Raw genomic sequence first — 20,651 nt, forward strand, 5'->3', positions numbered from 1 at the left:
AATCCGTTTCAGCTAAAAGAGGGGAATTCAATCAATCAGAATCTCAAGGTGCCAATTGTAAAAATAACCCTTCTTTCCTCCTTTAACTTAAAGAAGTAATCTCACTGTGTTAGTCTCACTGTACGCCCCATTGCTCAATCAATGTTCACACTCACATACACAAAATAAAAAGCGTGTTTTCCGCATTATCACCTCGCACCAGGCGGGAAAGTAAAATGCCCGCGGTCATTTTTTTCCACTGACAGACAAAGTTGATTAAAACTCATTCAAAAGGGTGTGGTGTGTTAACACAAACTCTGCTTAACAGAGTTTGTAAGAGCAAGGTGACTTTCTGCTCAATTAAACCTCAGTTGCGCAACACAGGAGACCCAGGTTCGAGCCAATGCGGTGAAGGGCGAACCGGGGCAGGAGCACAAGCCTAAGAATCTGAATTTGTTAGAATGTTATTAATAATATATTTCCCTCCTTTAACTTAAAGAATTGCGTGAAGAAATCCTAATTCACGAAACCATCACTTATAATAATTCATCCAGATACACACCCTCACACCAACAACAAGCTATAATAGTGGACTATTTTTATATATTCGGCTATGTAAGAAACAAAGAAATTTCTTTGATTGCGCTTCGAACCGCCTGGGTGCAGCTCGCCACATTTTAGTGCTCATTACCACTACAAGGACAATAGAAGGTTGTCTATTTTTGTCCAACCGAGCAATCTTGCTTTTATAAAATATACCTACTTTTTAATCATTTTAATGTTTAACATGCTGTAATACACCGTTTAAAATTATTAAAAGTCTAAAAAGTATACAACTTAAATTCTTAATTGGAAAAAGATTGTCTCTCAGCAGTGAATGGGATTCAAACCCGGGCTTTTTCTGGCGACAGCTCCAATGCTGTACATGAGATGTTAAGCTTTATTAGCTTCACCTGGCAGTTTTACAAGGTGCTTCGGGATACTATTATCATATTTCAATTAACATGCGGCATGATGCGGCATATTGCGCCACACCCACTGCATTTTAACGCAGTGTACCTTGTGCTTTTTAAATGGCTGAATCTGTACCAACATTTCCCTTTACTTTTAAAATTCCATATTAATATTCTGTATTAATCAGATTTAAACATGCACAGTAGAGAGATTCAATGAAGCAATCATTTCACTAACACCTAATACACCACAATTGCCACCTGTTGATCATTTTGACCAGTGAATCACGTACTACGGTAGCCTGTAGGGGTTTTAATCAACATTTTGAATGGCTACATCTGTATATATTTTAGATTATAGTTATAAAAATAAAGTATAATATATTATACAAATATACGGAATTAAAAATTAGTATTTAAAAGTAAATAGAAATGTAAAACCCATTAAGCTAATAATATTTAAGCTACAATATTGTTACAGGTGACTAGGAAGTGTCTCTAGAGTTTAAATAAAGTTAGTTACACCTGGCAGAGTAAACACTTCATCAAATCACAGGGAATATTTGCTGAAATATGGGAGGGCCCCTGATCAAAAACAATTGTAAACACAAAAACAATTGGTATACCTACAGTAGGTAACGAAGTCGTGGGTAAATGATTGTCAATGAACAGTACAGAAACACACCATATAAGATCATATTAAGAGCACAGAGGGAGACAGGAGGACAAGAAGAAGAGAGACAAGGGACAAGAAAAAAGGACAAGAACAAAGAGAATAGAGTTGAGAGGAGAGACAAGAGCGGAGTTCGGAGGAGTTGGCACTTGAAGCTTGCGCCAGGTGAGAGCCTCTACTTCATGATCATCCAAACAAAATCTGCCTGGAGCTAAGTATTTGACCCTTGCTAGAGAGAGCTTGCTATTTTGTTGTTTTAGGGAACTTAGGAAGTTAGAGACATCTTTCCAGTTAGGGTGCATTTTAAGAATAAAGATATAGGCTCCCGTATGTTCTGCTGTATCTGGGATTCAGAGAGAGAGATTTAACTGCAGGTTGTATTGTATTTATTTAGAAAGTAATTCGGTAGCAACATCAGCACTGTGCTGCGTGAGCGCAACACCTGACACGCAACAGCTCCATTAGCTTCACACCCAAAGAAGGCTCCACAGCTGAAATGTTGTGTTTCATTTAACCTCTTTTCAGCATGGAATAAACCTATTACTTGTTCATTTAGAATGGCTGCTTATAATAATAATTGCTTAAACTTATATAGCGCTTTTCTGGATCCTCCACTCAACGTGCTAGACAGGAAATGAGGACTCCCCTCCGCCACCACCAATGTGCATCATCCACCTGGATGATGTACTGTCAGCCATAGTGCACCAGTACACTCACACCATACATCAGCTATCAGTAGGGAAGAGAACAGACTGAAAAAGCCAATTCATAGAAAGGGGTTATTAGGAGGCCATGATTGGTAAAGATGAATAGGAAATTTACACCAGGGTAACACCCCTAGTCTTTTCGAGAAAAGCCCTGGGATTTTTAATATGCACAGAGAGTCAGGACCTTGGTTATACGTCTCATCCGTAGGACGGCATCTTTTTACAGTACAATGTCCCCATTACTATACTGAGGCGTTAGGACCTACAGTACACAGACTGCAGGGTGAGCACCCCTAATGGCCCCCTAAAATACCTCTTCCAGCAACTGTCACGGACGTCCAAAGGGACTAACCGTGGGGAGCAGGAGAGCGGAAAAAGACCCATATGCGTAGCGGCGAGACGGGAAAAAGGACCGGGCTCATTAGTGCAAAGAGTTCAGGAATGCCGTATAGAAACCTATGCCCTCAGGGAGCGGACGTGGGGCGCCCTGGTGCTAGGCGGGTCTCAGGACATCCGAACGTCAATGCTGAGCGAGGACAGAGTGCAAGACCCGGAAATATATAGCCCAAGGGAAAGAGAGGGACAGGAAGGACAGCAGACCGGAAACTAAGGACAGGACAGAGAAGGAGTGCCCTCTGGCTGCAGAGGGCGTGACAGCAACAACCTCAGATTTTCCCAGGAGGTCTTCCATCCAGGTACTGACCAGGCTCACACCTGCTTAGTTTCAGCGGGTTGCCTGTTGTGAGTTTTAGGGTGATATGGCTATCTGGCTTATCTTGTATTTGGCCTCTGTAGGATTTAAGAGTTTAATACTTAGCAGAAGTCTTGGTGGGTGATTAGGATTTTGTGATGTGAGGCCTCTGAAATTTATTGTTTATAAATACTATATACATAGAGTAACTTGTGTGTTGAATGTTTTGTTGTGCGTAGTGTAGTTTGATTGACTAAACATAACTAAATTTGTCTTATGTGTATGTAAACCTGAAAAAAACATTCACAACAGACAATAAACAACTTTTATATATCTGGCAAAACGAATAATCTTGATTTGTGAAACAGCCCCAGGGTATCACATTTACTACAGCAGCTCTACAGTACAGGTTCATCCATGCTATTGTTACTTTTAGTTTAAATATTAATTGAATATTATAATACTGTGATATATTTATATATAATCAATAAAAATGTCACAATGGTATACATATTAGATTTTATTATTAAACAAGTGTTATCCCCAAGGACCCAGCCATTGGTCGGATATTAAACCCAGGCATCCCGCATGACAGGCAAGAATTTTACCACGGAAGCACCAATGCATCGCTCTGATTGTACAAGTGCAGCCTTGTATCAGCTATAATGCTGCTTACAGTACACTCGTTGAGGCATTCAAATCACTACTGACCTCTCTTTGTTTTTTATTTTACTTACTTTTAAATATGTTTTTAAAGCCATGATGATTATATTTTAATAACCAAAATAAAAAAAATACTATTAATACACAATTACTAGAAATTCTGTATACTTTATTCTCTTAGAGTAAAAGTATTGTGACATACTGTGGAGTGTCTCATTTGTACAGTAGTTAATACTGAAATTGTTTGTCACTATTGTACAGTATGATTAGCACAGGAAAGCACTAATGGTTAATAAACATTTAATTTTTGTTATTAAAGGGAAAGTGTAGTCCCAGTTTCTTGGATAAGTTATTAAATCTTGCAAACAAAATAAATTCATTGACAATTAAGCACAAAATTGTGAACTTTGTAATAGTACTGTAATAGTACTGTAGTACAAACATACTGTATGTTGTTGCAAACATGCATTTGAGTTCCCATGAACTGCATCGTGATGCGGACCTTCCTGCTCACTAGTATCCATAATGACCAATGCAATGTGTGAGTGAATAAATACAGGTGGTGCAGCAGACATTTTACCAATGTAAATCTGATCTGCATGCAGAGTTAACAAGTAAGTAGTGTTTGTTTGGCAAAACTGTCTTGAAATCGAAAGCAATATTTATATTAATTTTAATTCTATTTAATTAAAAGATATATTCTCAAGCCTGCTTGTTTACAGTGTCATAGAGCTGCACAAGGCACCAGAAGTTTTGTTGCCTTATTCTGAATCACAGAATATGGTGCTGTGCATAACTGGAAATTTAATCTATTTTGTGATGTAAATTGGAGGTTATACAAGTTACTGTGTACATTTTACTTTTATTGTAGTTAAAAATGCACATCAATGCTGATTCTTTCTAACCCTAAAATATGAAAATAGCGTTGCAGCTCCCCTTTAAAATAAAATTTGTGTGATATCTACACGCAAATGTATTACATTAAGGATTCACTGTGTCACCTGGTGGATTAACAGAGTAGTGCTGTCTTGCACCTGATTATTTGATAATCAGAAATTAATTAATGTAATAAAATGATGTGATGCTGTGTGTCATACCATGGCACCTTTAACATTTAAAATGGCTCTGTGCTATTATTATTTGTTTCTCCGTGGGAAGCCATTGCTTTCTAAAATGTAATATATTTAACATTTTCAATGTGTTTACTGTCATTTGTGCAGCATGGTGAAAAAGTAAGCACATCCCCTTGATTTAATGGTTTAACATATTTAGACATATCTGACCTTTCCACGGTCCTCACCAAGCCATTCATTTATTACTTTACTGCATACACAAAAAAAAACAACAAATGTAGTGTCTCTATGTATGTGTCTATATACAGCACATAAAAAACTGTTTATGTCAAATCTCTCAGTTTGTACATACAGTACACACTGGTCATCACAACCAAAAATTCAGTGTTTTTATGACAGTGTCTGAATGTTTTGAGCCACTGATGATTTTGCAGGACAAAGGACCTAAATTAAGAGCTGTGATCTCGATGCCAACGATATTTTATAGTGCATTCTGCAAGAACTACTCAAACTAGACTCCCTTTGACATGTAGTAAAGAAAGAATACACTGACCAAATGAGACAAACTTAAGATATTGCTTTTTAATATTTGATCAGTAAAGACACCAATAACAGTTAATGCTATAGAAATTCACAAAGGGAAAGCATATAAGAATATAACACTGGCTGCAAAATAGACTGTGACTGAGGACCTCATTTTTAAACCCTAACTCTACCAGCTACAACCTGATCTGCATTACAAAGACCAGTAAACAATGCAGTCCTTTAATGGAATATTTAATATGGGCTCTCAAGGCATCCATATCTCCTTGATCCCTTAAATAATAGCAATCATTTTTATTAAACAGCATCTATTGGTAATTTATGTAATCCTGCCACAGCCATCTCTTTTCATACAGGTCATTCAGAAGAGCTGATTTATGACAGCCTCAAGCCAAATTTCTTATCTGTCCAGTTTTATGCCTCCATTAGTAGCTATCTGGGAGTTATTGATGAGCTTTGTTAGATACATCATTTGTGTCATGGCTTTTGACATGATTCCTCTAGATCATATCATAGACCAAACTCACAATATCTTTGTCGCTTTCTATTCCAGGCCTTCATTTGAGAATATGTAGTAATTAACAGCAGAACAAATCCTAGTGCACACCTGCTTTATTTGTCCTCTCCAAAGACATGACCTTGGTAACTGCTGTCAAACAAACATACAGTATATTGTACAATTAGAATAGTATTTAATGTCACTCTAAAAAGTCTTCAGGAAACAGAGAACCCAAAAAGGATGCTTCTTAAGAGTTGCACTTAAGAGGTTAGTTCTGGTGAACTGAGTTTACATATTAGTTACCAAACAGGTGTTAATAAATAATTTTGTAGTACATTAGCAGAAATATCAATACTATGTAGGGGTTTTGTGAATTTACTGGGACGATTTATTAACTGTAGCAGTAATCACGAGGTGATTCGTTATAGCTATCAGAAAATCAATCAATCAGCGATGCACACACACGGATTCAATACACGAGATATTAATACATAAATTGTGCATATAAAACATATAACAGTCTGCCTGGATTCAGATGGCAGATCTTACTGTGAGAGTTATCAAAGTACAAGGTATGTAATCACAAAGAGATACAGACAAAGAATATGCGTCAGTATACCATTCGGCCGTACTATTGTTAATCGGTCTACATCAGCTACTCAAAAGTAAATACATTACTCATATGAATTGAATTGATATCAGCTTGTGTTGAGGTAACAATTGAATTCTCTAGACCAAATGTAGAACATTGGGTTTACTTATCCAGTTCTGGATTCGTATTTCCTGGCACGGACACCAAAGACCAGCTAGTGGCTGTGTCCAATCGCTGCGGCATTCAATAGGCGTCGTCCCAGCATCCTCTGGCTCCCGGCCAACCAGTTGGGGTGCAGCTCGGAGTCGGACGAATTAGGAGAAGAGATTTCTGCTGTGGCGACGTGCTTGACAGTGTCTCTCTCAGGGACCTACTAGTAGTCCGACTGACTAGTAGAAAGTAGACTAGTAGAAAGTCTCTATGCACAAAGGGTGGGTTCCAAGCAAGACACTCTTTAGGGTTAAGAAACTTGGTTTGCTACCAGTGTAGCACTGTTGTCGACAAGAGTCCAAACGTATACTCTGGTGATCAAGCGAAGCGTCCACATTGGTGTAGGCTAGTGATTTACATATGGGCATTCCCCAGGCCGACACTTTGCTGAAACAAGGTTCCAGTTCCTATAAAAACAACATTGGCAGTCACGTGATAGTCTCTCAGGGTGTGACAATTGGCCGGAGAAGCAAAGTTTCTGAGCCCCGCAGTGTGTTTTAAACCAGAACCAAGACGGTTGATGATTGGTTGAAAGTTTAGCAGGCATCTGAGACCCATGTGGGGTTACCACACCCTGTAGGTTCCTGATTGGTTGGTCACTTCTAGGGACAAGTAACAATGACCACAGACATCTAGGACTGCAATCCAGATGTTTCCAAGAATCTCACAGACAGATAGGTGCCAGGATCGGCCATTGATCATGATAGCTAAGCATGGCGGGGTGCATCCCCATTTGGGAGCTGCTCCTTATCTGAGAGAAAACACCTTAAATCAGAACTGTATGAATAACTGTATGAGAAAGGGAGATGGGGCCTACTACAACTATGTCTATGTACATCACAAAAGACCAGCTCATGTAAAATATAAAGATATTGTTACAAATGGTAAAAATCAGAAATTGACCAAGCGGTTTAATCAATAAGTAATATAATTATTTATAACCCCCATCTTGTAGGCGATTTCTCCAGAATATACCCATGTGGTTGGTATAATTTGAGGCACGCAAATCTTTCTCTGGCACAGCTTTGGAAAAAAGAGTGATAATCCAGGAACAATTGGTTAAACAAATATTTATTAATGATGGCAATACAAACACTACAATACACACAACAAAACAAACAACACACTGATTAGTTTATGTATAAGCTCCAGTCAGGTTTTGTTTGAAAGATCATGAAGTTGGGGCTCTCATCTGGTGCAAGTTTCAAGTTCAAAACTCCTCTCTTCTCTCTATTCTTATCCTGTTCTTGTTTCTTGCTGTTTTCTTCTTTCTTCTCTTCTCCTCTCTCTGTGGTCTTAATGTGATCTTATATGATGTTTCTATACTGCTCACTGGCAATCATTAACCCACAACTTATCTACAGTAGGTATACCAAGATAATCTTTACAATTATTTTTGCTCAAAAGGCTCCCCACATTTAAGGAAATATTCTCTCCGTTTTGAAGCTAGAAGGGCCAGGTGTTTATCTAAACTCTAAGAGACACTTCCAAGTCACTTATAGCTGTAACAATATATAATGCAGTCTATGATGTAAGTGAGTGCCCAGATGTACTGGTTTGTGTATATGGGATTTGTTTAGAAAATATGGATTAGATATAATGGATTTGGGAAATTTAATGTAAGACTAAACACTTAATAACTTCAAATAAGATAAGATCACTTTATTGGCCATATACAATTTCTTGTATTAGGAATTTGTCTTTTTTCGCATACTCCAACTTGCTCTCCATGATACACACAGACAGGGAGAGAATTTCTATTCCTTTACAGATGTCGTCGACATAATATCATTCCTAAAGGATTTCGCTGAAATTTAATACCCTTTATTTTGACTCTGATACCACCCAGAGTAACACTCAGAGACTTCTAAAACAATTTTCTAGGAAATTAATGCTTTCTACCATTTTCTCCCTCAAAAAACAGATTATCCTTTCCGATTATCCTTTTCCTTTAAACGACTGACAGCTCCACGTCATCTTCCCTTTATAACTAACCTCATTAGATCTCTCAACTCCAAACTCTACCAGTTCCTCACTACAGAGAAGGATAAAAAAACTGAGTCATCTTCTACAGAAGAACACCATCAACACCCCTAACATCTTCACCAATCCTAACCTTGTTTTCACTACACCTTCTGACATTTCCCTTTCACAGGATGAGCGATCCCTCCTCAGCAAAGGCCTCAGTTTTGTAGCAGTTCCTAGAAAGCTGGACATCCCTCAGACCAGAGTCAACCTCAACCGGTTAACCGCAGGATCCGTCTCAGAGCACATTTTGCTGACGATTCCTCTTCACAAGCAGCTGACAACAATTCGGTTATTGGTGTCATTAACAATATTAATCCTAAACAGAGCTGCTGGACTCCCCCCTCCAGCCGTTTTCCACCAGTTGATTATTTCATTATCCAATGCACCAATCAAGCTCCCAAGACACTCTCTACACCCAGTAAACACAGGTCCAACCTCACCCGAGAAGAAATTCAGGCGCTCCAGTCTCTCCGCAACAGAAATTATATCGTCATCAAACCAGGGGACAAAGGAGGCACTGTTGTGGTGTGGCGTAAGGACCTATATATCTTTGAAGCCTCTAGATAGCTAACCAACACTTCTGCCTACCACCCCAACACACTTCCTATCCCCAGGACTATTAACTACAACTTTTCCATCCTACAGGATGATCCCTCCATTGGGGTCCTCTTTTCTGATTGCCCCATCATCTCATATCGCCGACCACCTAATCTGCAAAACCTTCTTTTTCACAGCTCCCTTGACTGCTATCAGCAACCATCCACACCAGGCACTTTCCCTTGCAACAGAGCTCACTGTATCACCTGCAAGTACATATCTAACACCACACTCATTCAAGGCGCCTCAGGACAATTCCGGATCACCCAGATGGCATCTTGTACCTCCAGCAACCTTGTTTACTTTATCTCTTGCTGTAAATGCCCAGCCATCTACATTGAGAAACATGAAGGAGACTCTGAGACCACTTCAGAAAATATGTTAGGGCTATGAAGATTAAAGATCTCTCCAAGCCCATTGTTTCTCATTTCACCTCTGACAGCCATAATCACACTAATCTCTCCGTCTGTGTTCTCAAAGATGGTTTTCCGAACTCATGCATCAGAAAAACTAGAGAAACTGAAATTATCCTGCAGCTAGGAACACACCTTTCCCCTTCTCTTAACGACAGACTACTTTTCTTCTAAATTCTCTCTATTTATTGTAGGTTTCATTTCACACCTCTCTTCACCTATCCTGACTTCACACTTCCTAACTTGACCTCTCTTTCTGTCCCTTGCTCCCGTCCCTCGCTCCTCCTCTCTCCCAGCTTTTGTTTTCCTGCTACACTACCTTTGCTTACTGCCCTGTCTTTCTCACACCTGAAGAAGGCTCCATGGCCAAAACATTGTGTTTTCTTTCTTCTCTTTTCAGCATGGAATAAACCTATTACTTGTTCCCTGACAGGGAGAGAAGCTTGGGGTCAGAGCGCAGGGTCAGCCATTTATGGCTGCACCCCTGGAGCAGATGGGGTTAAGGGCCTTGCTCAGGGGCCCAATGGAGTAGGATTCCAGGATTCCTCTGCCGGCCACGGGATGCAAATCGGCAACCTTCCAGCCACAGGCGCAGATCCTTAGCCACAGAGCCACCACCATGGGCAAATAAAAGCAACTATGATGTCATACTGTCATAGAATTGAACAGTTTGAATTGAAAGACAACAGAAGAAAATGGAACACCACACACTGATACTATCAATATCAGACTCCTCTATGTTAAGTAGTATTGTTAGGTAAAAACTACTACTAAAGTTTTTAAGAAATATATTAAAAAAACACATTTTAAATCCCTTGTTTTATAAAAAAAATGAGATTTGCCAAAATACCAGCCTTTACTTTAGTAATAAGTAATACGCATTTTTAGTATTATTGTTTTGGTTATAAAATATTTTGCTACATGTGTTTAAACCATGCCACTCTTGTTAGTAATAACCATTTTTGTACATACAGTAAAATAGATTCTGTCAAAATTATACTTTATAATTTCATTATAATTTATTGTTTGCAGCTTAGCCAAGATAGTGGCTATCCCATTTATTGTGGCTGTTACAGCATCCCTACAAATCAATAATGTAAAAATAATTTTAAGAAAATGACAATGGATTCAAAGAAACTGCATTTCAGAAGGTACTTTGCATTCAGTGTATAGCAGGATAAAGTGATAGAGAATCACCTACACTCATTTTAAAACTAAAATGAAATAAAATACCAATTCCCTTAGCTTATTTCTATTCTTCAAGAAAAGATCATTGATAATGATGACAATTAGAATTGAAGTATGAGTGCTGTGTAAGGAGAAAGAAGGCACTTATTTCACTTGCATGAATCTGGCCTGGACAAAGCCAAACCCTGGTTTCATATTTAAGTGCAGGAGTTATACAGTATAAAGACAAAAAAACAAAACAAGTAACAATTCATTTACATATTCTTACTTCTCACTCCTGGTGCTATGATGTTTGTGGTCTCTCTAGGCTACATTTTGAGAGCAGGATGGAGAACAGAAGAACCCAAGTAATAGCCAGCTCTCTGTGGCTGTACAACTGTCTCAGAAGAGCATGACAAAGTGAACCCCATGAGAAAAGTTTAAATCTGTGTGGCCTTTCATAATCTTGCACAACACATGCAATATAAAATGGATGTGCAATTGGAATGCAGCATTAACATAGTAACCGTCTATATATCACTTTTTTTCACCGGCTCTTCCTAGATGATGCCTATGGCCATAAAGATTCATGAATAACCTAAAGAAAATGAAATATTCTGAGTATACTAATGATTCCTGTTAAACAACATTTCTAAATCATTATAGCTTCCAAAGAAAAATGAAAGGTGTGCACTTCTGGTCTTTTAACAAAAATACTACACTAACAAAAAACTTATAGTGAATAAGAAGAGCCCACCCGTCGGTCATTTGACAAATTCTATATCAATCTTAGCATTACAGAACATGCACATCCACATGTTGTGCCATACAACTTATATTGAACCCTTTTCCTCCCTTAAAACAACCTTTCACAATGTCCCAATGCTCTGAAATTGAAAGTTGAAATTTGATTTTGGGGGAGAAAATTGGCAAGAACCTGAAGAACCTAATGATTCGACATACCAGGATTAAATCTTTCCATTGTAAACACCAAGGCAAAATGCTATTTATTATTCTAAACAAATACACCAATAATTTTTGTTAATGTCTTGCACAAAAATGTGATAGCAGTCTATGTTCTTGTGAAAACAGAACTATATAATGTGTACTTTATAGTTCAATATCCCCAAGTATGTGTTTTCTATTTGATTCTCTTCCTTGTCTTTTTGTGTGAATCGAAAGGAACTTCGTAAATACTGTATGTACAAGAACAACACAGTAACAAATGTCCTTTCTGCACAGAAAATTGGATGAGACTTTCTCAGAGGAGTGTGTTGCATGAGGTATCAGTCAAGATGTTCATCAGCGATGCCTCATACTAGATGCTTCTCGTTTTGTTCTTCCATTGAAAGGTATCAAGTTTGATTTAATATTGGATATATTTCCCATATAGCACATCCATTGTTGCTGTTTGGTCTTTTTTTATAAAAAGATACCATCTGGAATGCACCAGATTGCAGTTACTGTTGTTCCAAATGAACTCTGTTATTTAAATTGAACCTTATTTGAACTAATAATTTGCTTAAGAAAGAAAAAGCCACAGAACAAAGATGTAAAATGAATTCAGAACATTACATAATTAACTTCTGAAAAAATGGAAAGCAAAAACAAAACAAAAAGAAACAGAAAATATGTGTTGGTAATACATTACTGAATATGATAAGTATTTGTGATATATACATAATGGAGGAAGACACTTAAATGCTTTTTTCAAAGGGCAGGACTTATCAGTAAAGGTATATGCAAAGACTTACAGTATTAAACAGGAGGTGACAGCCAAGAAACATGCATCCACTAAGAAAAGGACTAAAACAGCCCAAAGCTGTTGGATCAGTGGACCCTCAGGTTAAAGAGACCAGTAGTTCAGTGACTTTTCTCACTGACTAATCCATTCAAAGGCATCTACACTGCACTAGGTATATTAAATCTCTTCTTCTGCGAGCACCCCATAGATTTCTGGATACCTTTAAGATTGATCTGTTCACCCCACCTTTCTTTTTGGTTTAATCATATATTTTATAAATGATTTTAGAGTCATAAGAAGTGAAATCAGTCATTACCACAGGCCTTGTAAAGATATTCAGATTCAAATGTTGTTTTCCAGTGCAGTGCTGCATTAATCTCCTTTTTTATGACTATAAATAAAAAAAAACATTCTGTCCTAGATGTAAACAATAACAAAAATACATAAACATCTGTATAAATATCCATATTTTTAAATAAAGCAATTATCAAACTCCAGACTTGAGGGTTCAGGTATCATTTAATGGGATTTGCTTAATGCAAAATGTGAACTGGGGATGGGAATCCCAAAACCAATCCTTACTTACACCAATTAAGATAAGAAACATGTTTGTTTCTGTCTGATACAAGACATATCTCCTTGCATTCACTCCTGATATTCTGACTCTGAGGTAAAATGCACAGATATTAATATTCTATAATTATACTAAAATTGAAACTGATTGCTGTACTGTTTTGTTAACTTTTCTCAATCTGTGATTGCCATGCCTAAATGTGATACCATTCATGAAATCAGAATATTTTTTATTATTGAATAACCTTTCCTTGTGTGTGACAGTTTTATTTGTATGTCATCAGTTCTTCTCCTTAAGTTGACATAGAAAATGAAACTTGCCTTCGTGTGTGGCGATTATATTGAAAATAAAACTAAATAAAACATTGCAAAGCTTTGCAGTCTACTGGTTTTGAAATTGTCAAGCATTAAAGCCTGAAAAATGTGTATTGGACCAAAAGGAATTATAAGTAAACATCTGATGTAAAAGTTTCATTTGTTAAATATTAACAAGATTCAAAGAGTTTAATGAATCTATTTAATATCTGCATTCAGGAGTAATAAGTAATACTGTATGTAATAGTAATATGCAAGAATACCTTGACTAAGTACAGTATCATTACTTAGTATTAAGTATACAATACAGAAATGGTGTAGGATGCAAGAAAAAGCAGAATGTCAAAAATAGCTTATTGTGCACTACAAGTATCATTGTGTGTAACCTTCAATGGAAAATCAATCACATCACTGAAATGTCCATTATAAAAACCTTTACTGTATGTGGAAATTCCATGGGTTCACAGTGGATAGCAATGAAATCAATATACAGTACAAACACAATGGCTTCATGAAATTCTGTATGAAATTTATCATTTATATGGTTGTATTTTTTTTCCTTTTCAGTTTTACTATCATATTCATTTCTTTTATTCTACACAGTTTTTGGAAAATATTTTGTTTCAATATAAATCCAATGTCTCATTAGGGTAGTTGAAGTGATCGCTTCAGCACAGTTATTCCAATTTGCATGCTGTCATCATCTCTTGAATAACAGTTTGAGGTAATGAGTTTAAAAGTTGAATAATTGACAAATGTGCCACCTTTGATGCTGATAGCTAGCTGAACAGGGCAGAAAATGTTAACAATGGCTGATTAAATGACACAAGGTGCAGTTTTAATTTATATCAAGGGCTAGCCTATTGTATACTGCTGTTATAGGAACACAACCCTACTTATGGAACAACAAAATGTGTTAATCGCATACAGTACATATAAACACCAATATCTGCTCATATGGAAAGATTTACTTATAGGAACTGTGCAGAAGCTACAGTTAACCGTATTTTATTTATTATAATCATTTATTTTCCTCCAGAGCAAATAGAATAGTGTGAAACATTTGTTTTTCTGTATTTAACATTTATGAATGTCAATAATTTAATAATATTGTTAGGATTTTATCAATAGCTACTGTAAGATCAGAGCAACTAAAAGTGTTTATTGACATGCAATCCATTGAAAGTTTAATGATTACCAATAAATGTTTACTGTATATAGTACAAACCTTTTCATAAAAAAGAACTGACATACTGTAAATAAAATGTATGATGCAAACCACAGTATAAGAGAAATGACTGCATTGCATTAAGAAAATGTCACAAAGCATAAACACACAAACAAGTGTATCAATAATATATTAAAATATGCTTTTTAATAAAATCTAAGAGCAAAAAGACTGGTTTTACCATGACTTTTCCATTTGAAAAGCTTGAAGGTTTCAGACCACATTTAAGATAAAGGAACGTCATACGAAAAGGTCTGATGTGTGTAAGAATAGACATTTCTACTCCCAGAGGCTAAGTTGCAAAGGGCAGGTTTTGAGTAAAGAGGCAATGCAATTTAAAACCTAAACTTATTTAAATTTAATATAATAAAAATATGCTCTGTATTTATAAAAGACAAAAACAGAGCAAAATCCAATGTAGTACTGTACAGCAACAGCTCTTGACTTGTAAATTATAAATACATTCTCTGACATTTTACATTTTTTTGTGTGGTCATGTATTATTTAAAAGGTAGAATAGCTATTGACAGATTTCATTACCAAGGGGGACAGAAATCCATGCAAAGAAAGACTGATGCAAGCTGAAGTCTCATAGTCACATCACACATATCTTGAAAACGTATCGATAGACTTCTTTAAAAACGATTTGCAGCTGAATAACCTGGTGGAAAAGAACAACAAATGCAATACATTTAAAAAATGACAGAAGTTGAACAATGTTGTTCAACACAAGACTGTTACCTAAAATGGGCTTCTCAAGCTGTTCATTTACAATGTAGATGTAGAAGACAAGGCAGCATTCAGTTTTTAGCTCAGAAAAGGAACTTGGTCTATTCATCTTTTCTTTAGTCTTCACTAAAGCTTTTTTTGCTGGTATAATTGAAAGTTCCTGTTTTCCACCTCTGCCACTTCAAACTTCAACAGTCAGATACACACAAGCTTACAACTGCTCTAACTTCTGAAAGAATTAAATCAGCATTTGGGTGAATGCATAAAGACTGTGGGTCAACTCGGATGAAAAGGACCAAAGGGGGTCTGCACAGATTCAATACAGACTAACTAAATTATTTTCAAAAGAATGACTAATCCTTTCTTTAAAAATAATGACAAAAAAACACACACATTGTGTCTGAGGGACAGAAAAGCAGGCCGGTTTTGTGCAGTTACAAATGAAATGACAAAATATGTGATGGGAAAACAGCAAGCACTTGCTCAGGCACAAAACTGAAATATGGTAAGCAATGAGAAAAAGCCTGAGCCGCTAACATTCTTACCAGATGAAAAACCCAACAAAGGAGCACTAATTGTACATCACACATTTTTGTCTAATTCCTCCCTGATGTAATCTTCAGGTCCCCAACCTCTCGGAACAGGGAGGAAATATAGACTCGTTGTTACTTCAGTGAAGTTATTAAAACAGAAAATCACTAATTGACAAATTTGTTAAAATGTCAGCACAATTTTAAAAAGGGCCTGTGCAAACCTGCCAGCACAGCCTCTAGCATTAAAGTGATTTGCTTTTAGACTGCTGACCCTCTACTCCCACTGCTGGCAGGGGACCTAAGCTAAGAAAAAGAGAGAGAGAGAGCAGCAAGTTTTCAGATTGTGAATGTGTTATTGCCTCCCGAGGGGGGTTAAAACCTTGAACATGGGGGACATCATAAACTTATTATACCAGTATGCACTACTGAAGCAGAAGCAGCTATTCAAAGGCAGCTGCTACTGTATGAGTCTGCTGACCCTTTGTTTGTCCACAGGCATCCTTAACAGCATTTTGATCAGCCCTAAGGAAAAGAAATGGGAATTAAACTAAAAATGAGGAAAGGCACAACAGCCCGCTGTTTTTAAGCTGAAAAGAAATCATGGCTATATTTGACAGACTGAAAAACATGTTTCAGATTTTAAAATGTCTTTTAAGTATTTTAGCATTTTCTTTCTGCATTTTCACCTATTTATTTGATTTTATGTTTTTAAAACCAGCCATTTAAATTTGGGTCTGTGTGTTCTAGTTAGTGCATTTACTTAATGTATCTACAGTATTAATACTACTATCTATATGAAAATAAATATTCTATTCAGAAAGCCCACCAGCAGGTCTGTTTCAGCATCAGTGTAAAAAATGCTTTTTGAAAGACATTTCAAACGTGAAATGAAAAGGCATTCATAGGTTTTGGCAAGGATTTCAATAATCCAATATAATTTACAAATGTGCCTTCAGAGGGATTACATAGAGTATTATTCCCTCCTAACTAAATTATATATCACATTTTTCATAAATTGGTGTTGCAGCTAAATCAGAATAAGTATATTTGTATACAATTGTTATTCATCTATAGTACTTGCATAGTCTTTAATAAACTCTTGTAACATTTGCTGTAGTTCAGAAACTTTTCAGTCACAAATGTGTAATTAAAAAAAATAACAAATAGGTTTGTCTCATATGTTTTAGAAGGAAAACATAAAATTGTCATTACTTTTCAGAAAGTAGTTAACATTTACAATAGATATTAGGGGGTTTAGGGTTGGGACTCATAAATGACCAGGCATCTGTTATTCTCAGCTATTTAACTGATTTTCAAAAATTATACTGAACCTGCTTAGGTAGATATTAGGCCCAAATGGATTGACAGTTTCTCACAAAAGTATTTAGAGCCTTGCAATTTTTTCACATTTTGTAGCTTTAAAGCATCCAGCGATGACACTTGCACAACCTATTTCACACACTCAAAGCAAAAAAAAAACATAAAAGAAAGAAGTATACAGATATTGTGAAAGAAAAAATGGAAAAGTTATGGCTAACTAAACCTATTTAAACCTCTTAAATTAATTTAGGTGCACAATAAACCTAACAAGACACACACTGTATTTAGTTGAGTGTAATAATAGTGGTTCTCAGATTGTCTCAATAACAACATCTGACTCTGTCAGGTCAGGTAGTGAATTTCAAGAAAAGACTCAACCACGAAGACATTTAATTTAATTTCAAAGCAAATATGAATGTCTGTGAATATGTTTGTGAGCACATTATTCACATTCATCAAGACAGGGAAGGTGCATAAAGCCACCCAGACACTCCCTAAATCAGGCAAAATTGAATATCCAGGCATGGAGGAAATTAATGAGGAAATTAGGCCATCGTCAATTTTGAAAAGCTACAGAATTCAATGTCTGAGATGGAAAAAAATGTCTGTCAGTCAACAATATCCCTGTTACTCTACAAAGCTTGCCTGTATGCCAGAGTTGAAAACCCATCCCATATCACACATGCAGTTTGCAACAAAGCACCTGATTGATCCTACAAAAGTGAGACAAAAGGAGTTGTGGAAAGGTGAGGACAAATATGAACCTTTTGGTCTAAGTGGGAAGCGATACATCTGGCACAAACCTAACACAGCAACAGCAAATCTCCCAGACAACACCACCCTATTGTCAAGAATGATGGTGGCAGCATCAAGCAATGAGGATGCTTGCCCTCACCAGGGACTGCAAAGCTTGTTAGAACTGAAGGAAGAATGGATGGAGCAGAGCACAGACAAATACTAGAAGAAAACCTATTTCAATCTACTAAAGATATAAAACTAGGGCAAGAATTCACCTTTCAGGAGGACAATGATCCAAAGCACAAGAGTGGCTTAACAATAATAAAGTGAATGTCCTTCAGTGGCCCAGTTAAAGTCTTGACTTAAATCCTATTGAGAATCTGTGGAAAAATGTAAAACCTTCTGTCCATAAGCAATCCCCAAGCAACATCAGAGAGCTGGAGCAAACCAGTCAAGAAGAATGGGCACAAATTGCAGCAAGGTGGTGTGCAAATGTGGTACTTACTTGCAGCTATAATTTCTGCTAAAGGAACTTCCACGGAAGAGGAATAATGAAGTCTGAATACTTCTAAAAGCACAATCAACATAATACACTTTTTCTCTTTACTTTTTGCTGTCATTTATTGTAACCAATCTTACTCTTAGAAGGCTTGAGTTTGAACATTCAGGGATTTAATAAAATACTTTTTTGCAAAAATGTGTATATAACATTTTGTAAATTCACAAAAAGGGGCACCATATTAATTAATATGAAAAGAATGCAATTTTTCTTGTAAGGAGAGAATAAATGTTAATTACAAGCATCAAACTGAAATCTTCAGCATCCTGAAGGGGCTGTGCAAAGTCAGGTTCTACATCAAGAAAATGAAACAGAATTGGACCAAAGGGATTATCAGGTATTTAAGATGAGGCAGATCCAACAATTAAGATTAGAAGGCGCATCTTTATCTACTGAATACTGAGGTTTATGAAACAAAATACAAAGCAATTTGGATATTGCTGATTCACTGGCATCCCAGATTAATTTAAATGAAAATGTGCTTTTATGCATAAAGAAAGAGGGAGAAAGTCTCTCCATATCTAAATGTTATAAAGAAATGTATTTTAAGAATCTTATCTCATGTTAATATGAAATGAATTAAATGCATATAATTCCTTTTGCACATCAGTGTATAATTCGTAATATTTTTTCATTCATTAATGAATGCTTGATACAAGTCTGAAATAATATTTTTGGTTTCAAGAGGGGGAATGTAATGGAATGTGACTTGAAATAACTCTAAAGTAAAATAATAAAACTATGAGAAACTCTCTAATCTTATTGATATCATATCCTGTTCTTCGACAAATAGCACAATCTGCATAGAAAAGCCACAACCTCTATATGTAAGAATAACCTTACAATTAAGACAACTGTGCTCATTTATCAAGCTCGGAATCCTACTGTTTGACAGTGAGACTTCAACCACCTGTGGCAATTAAATGAAGCTGAACACCTCCTGCAGCAGTTTCAACATCTTTTTGAGGTGACACAGCAGGACCTCAGCCACACCAACATGGTGCAGCACCACATTAAGACAGAAGATGCACACCCAATCTGATAGTGACCTAGTTAGCTGACTCCAGCAAAGCGAATAGTCATGGAGTGCGCCATAGCAAAGATGGAAAATGGCATCATAGAGCTGTCTGACAGTCCATGGAAGTCATATGTGTTGCTGGTCCTGCAGAAAAACAGCAGCTGGAGAGCTGTGTAGACTACCTCTAAACTTAGCAACCAAGAAAGACTCCTATCTGCTATGCCAAATCGATAAGACCTTGGCTTCGCGCGCCAGCTTGTCCTAGGTCAAACTGACTCCAAATGCATGTCCTAAGATGGCTTTCTTGACAGGCCGAGGCTTGTGGCAATTCGAGGTCAGGCAATTCAACCTATGAAATGCACCAGCCTCCTTTGAATGCCTGATGGAGTGGGTCCCGATGCCGATACTCCCTGCCCAATGCCTGGTTCATCTCTATGATCAGCTGTCTTTAGATGATGCTCTACAAGTTTCCCACCAAGTCCTGGAGAAGACAGCAGCAGCTGGGCTCATGCTCAACCCTTCCTTCCTTGGCCACCATCTAAATGAGGCTGGAGTTGCCACCAAAGAGAATAAGATGAGTGCCGTTGAAGACTGGCCAACAGCTGCACACTTGAAGCAGCTCCAGACCTCCCTTGGCCTAGCCTCATGGTATTGTCACTTTGTAGTCAGGTTCGCTACCGTCACGGCACACCTACACTAGCTCGCTCAGAAAGGAACCCCATTTAGCTGGAGCTAAGATCACCAGTGTGCCTCCGACGCCCTCAAACATGCATTGTGCAGTCCACCAGTACTGGCTGCCCAGACCCTAGTGCAGCATTCATGCTGGACACTGGTGCCAGCAACAATGGCTTTGGCACTGTTCTCACCCAGAACCTAGGAGATGGAGTACAAGATGCCCCCTATTATAGTCATGCCCTTACTAAGGCAGAGCACAGTTATTGCATCAGGAGACGAAAGCTGTTGGCAGTGGTGGATGCTCTGCCAAGCCGGAGCCAAGCACCTGAATGCAGACACCCTAACCAGAGAGCCTAGTATTGAAGAAGGCTGTGCCTAGTGCCAGCACTGCAGGATTCTGGAAGGTTTGAGATTCGAACCCCGCCTATCAA

Source organism: Lepisosteus platostomus, chromosome 6 (genome assembly GCF_059453375.1).
Source record: "Lepisosteus platostomus isolate fLepPlt1 chromosome 6, fLepPlt1.hap1, whole genome shotgun sequence".
Lineage (NCBI taxonomy): Eukaryota > Metazoa > Chordata > Actinopteri > Semionotiformes > Lepisosteidae > Lepisosteus > Lepisosteus platostomus.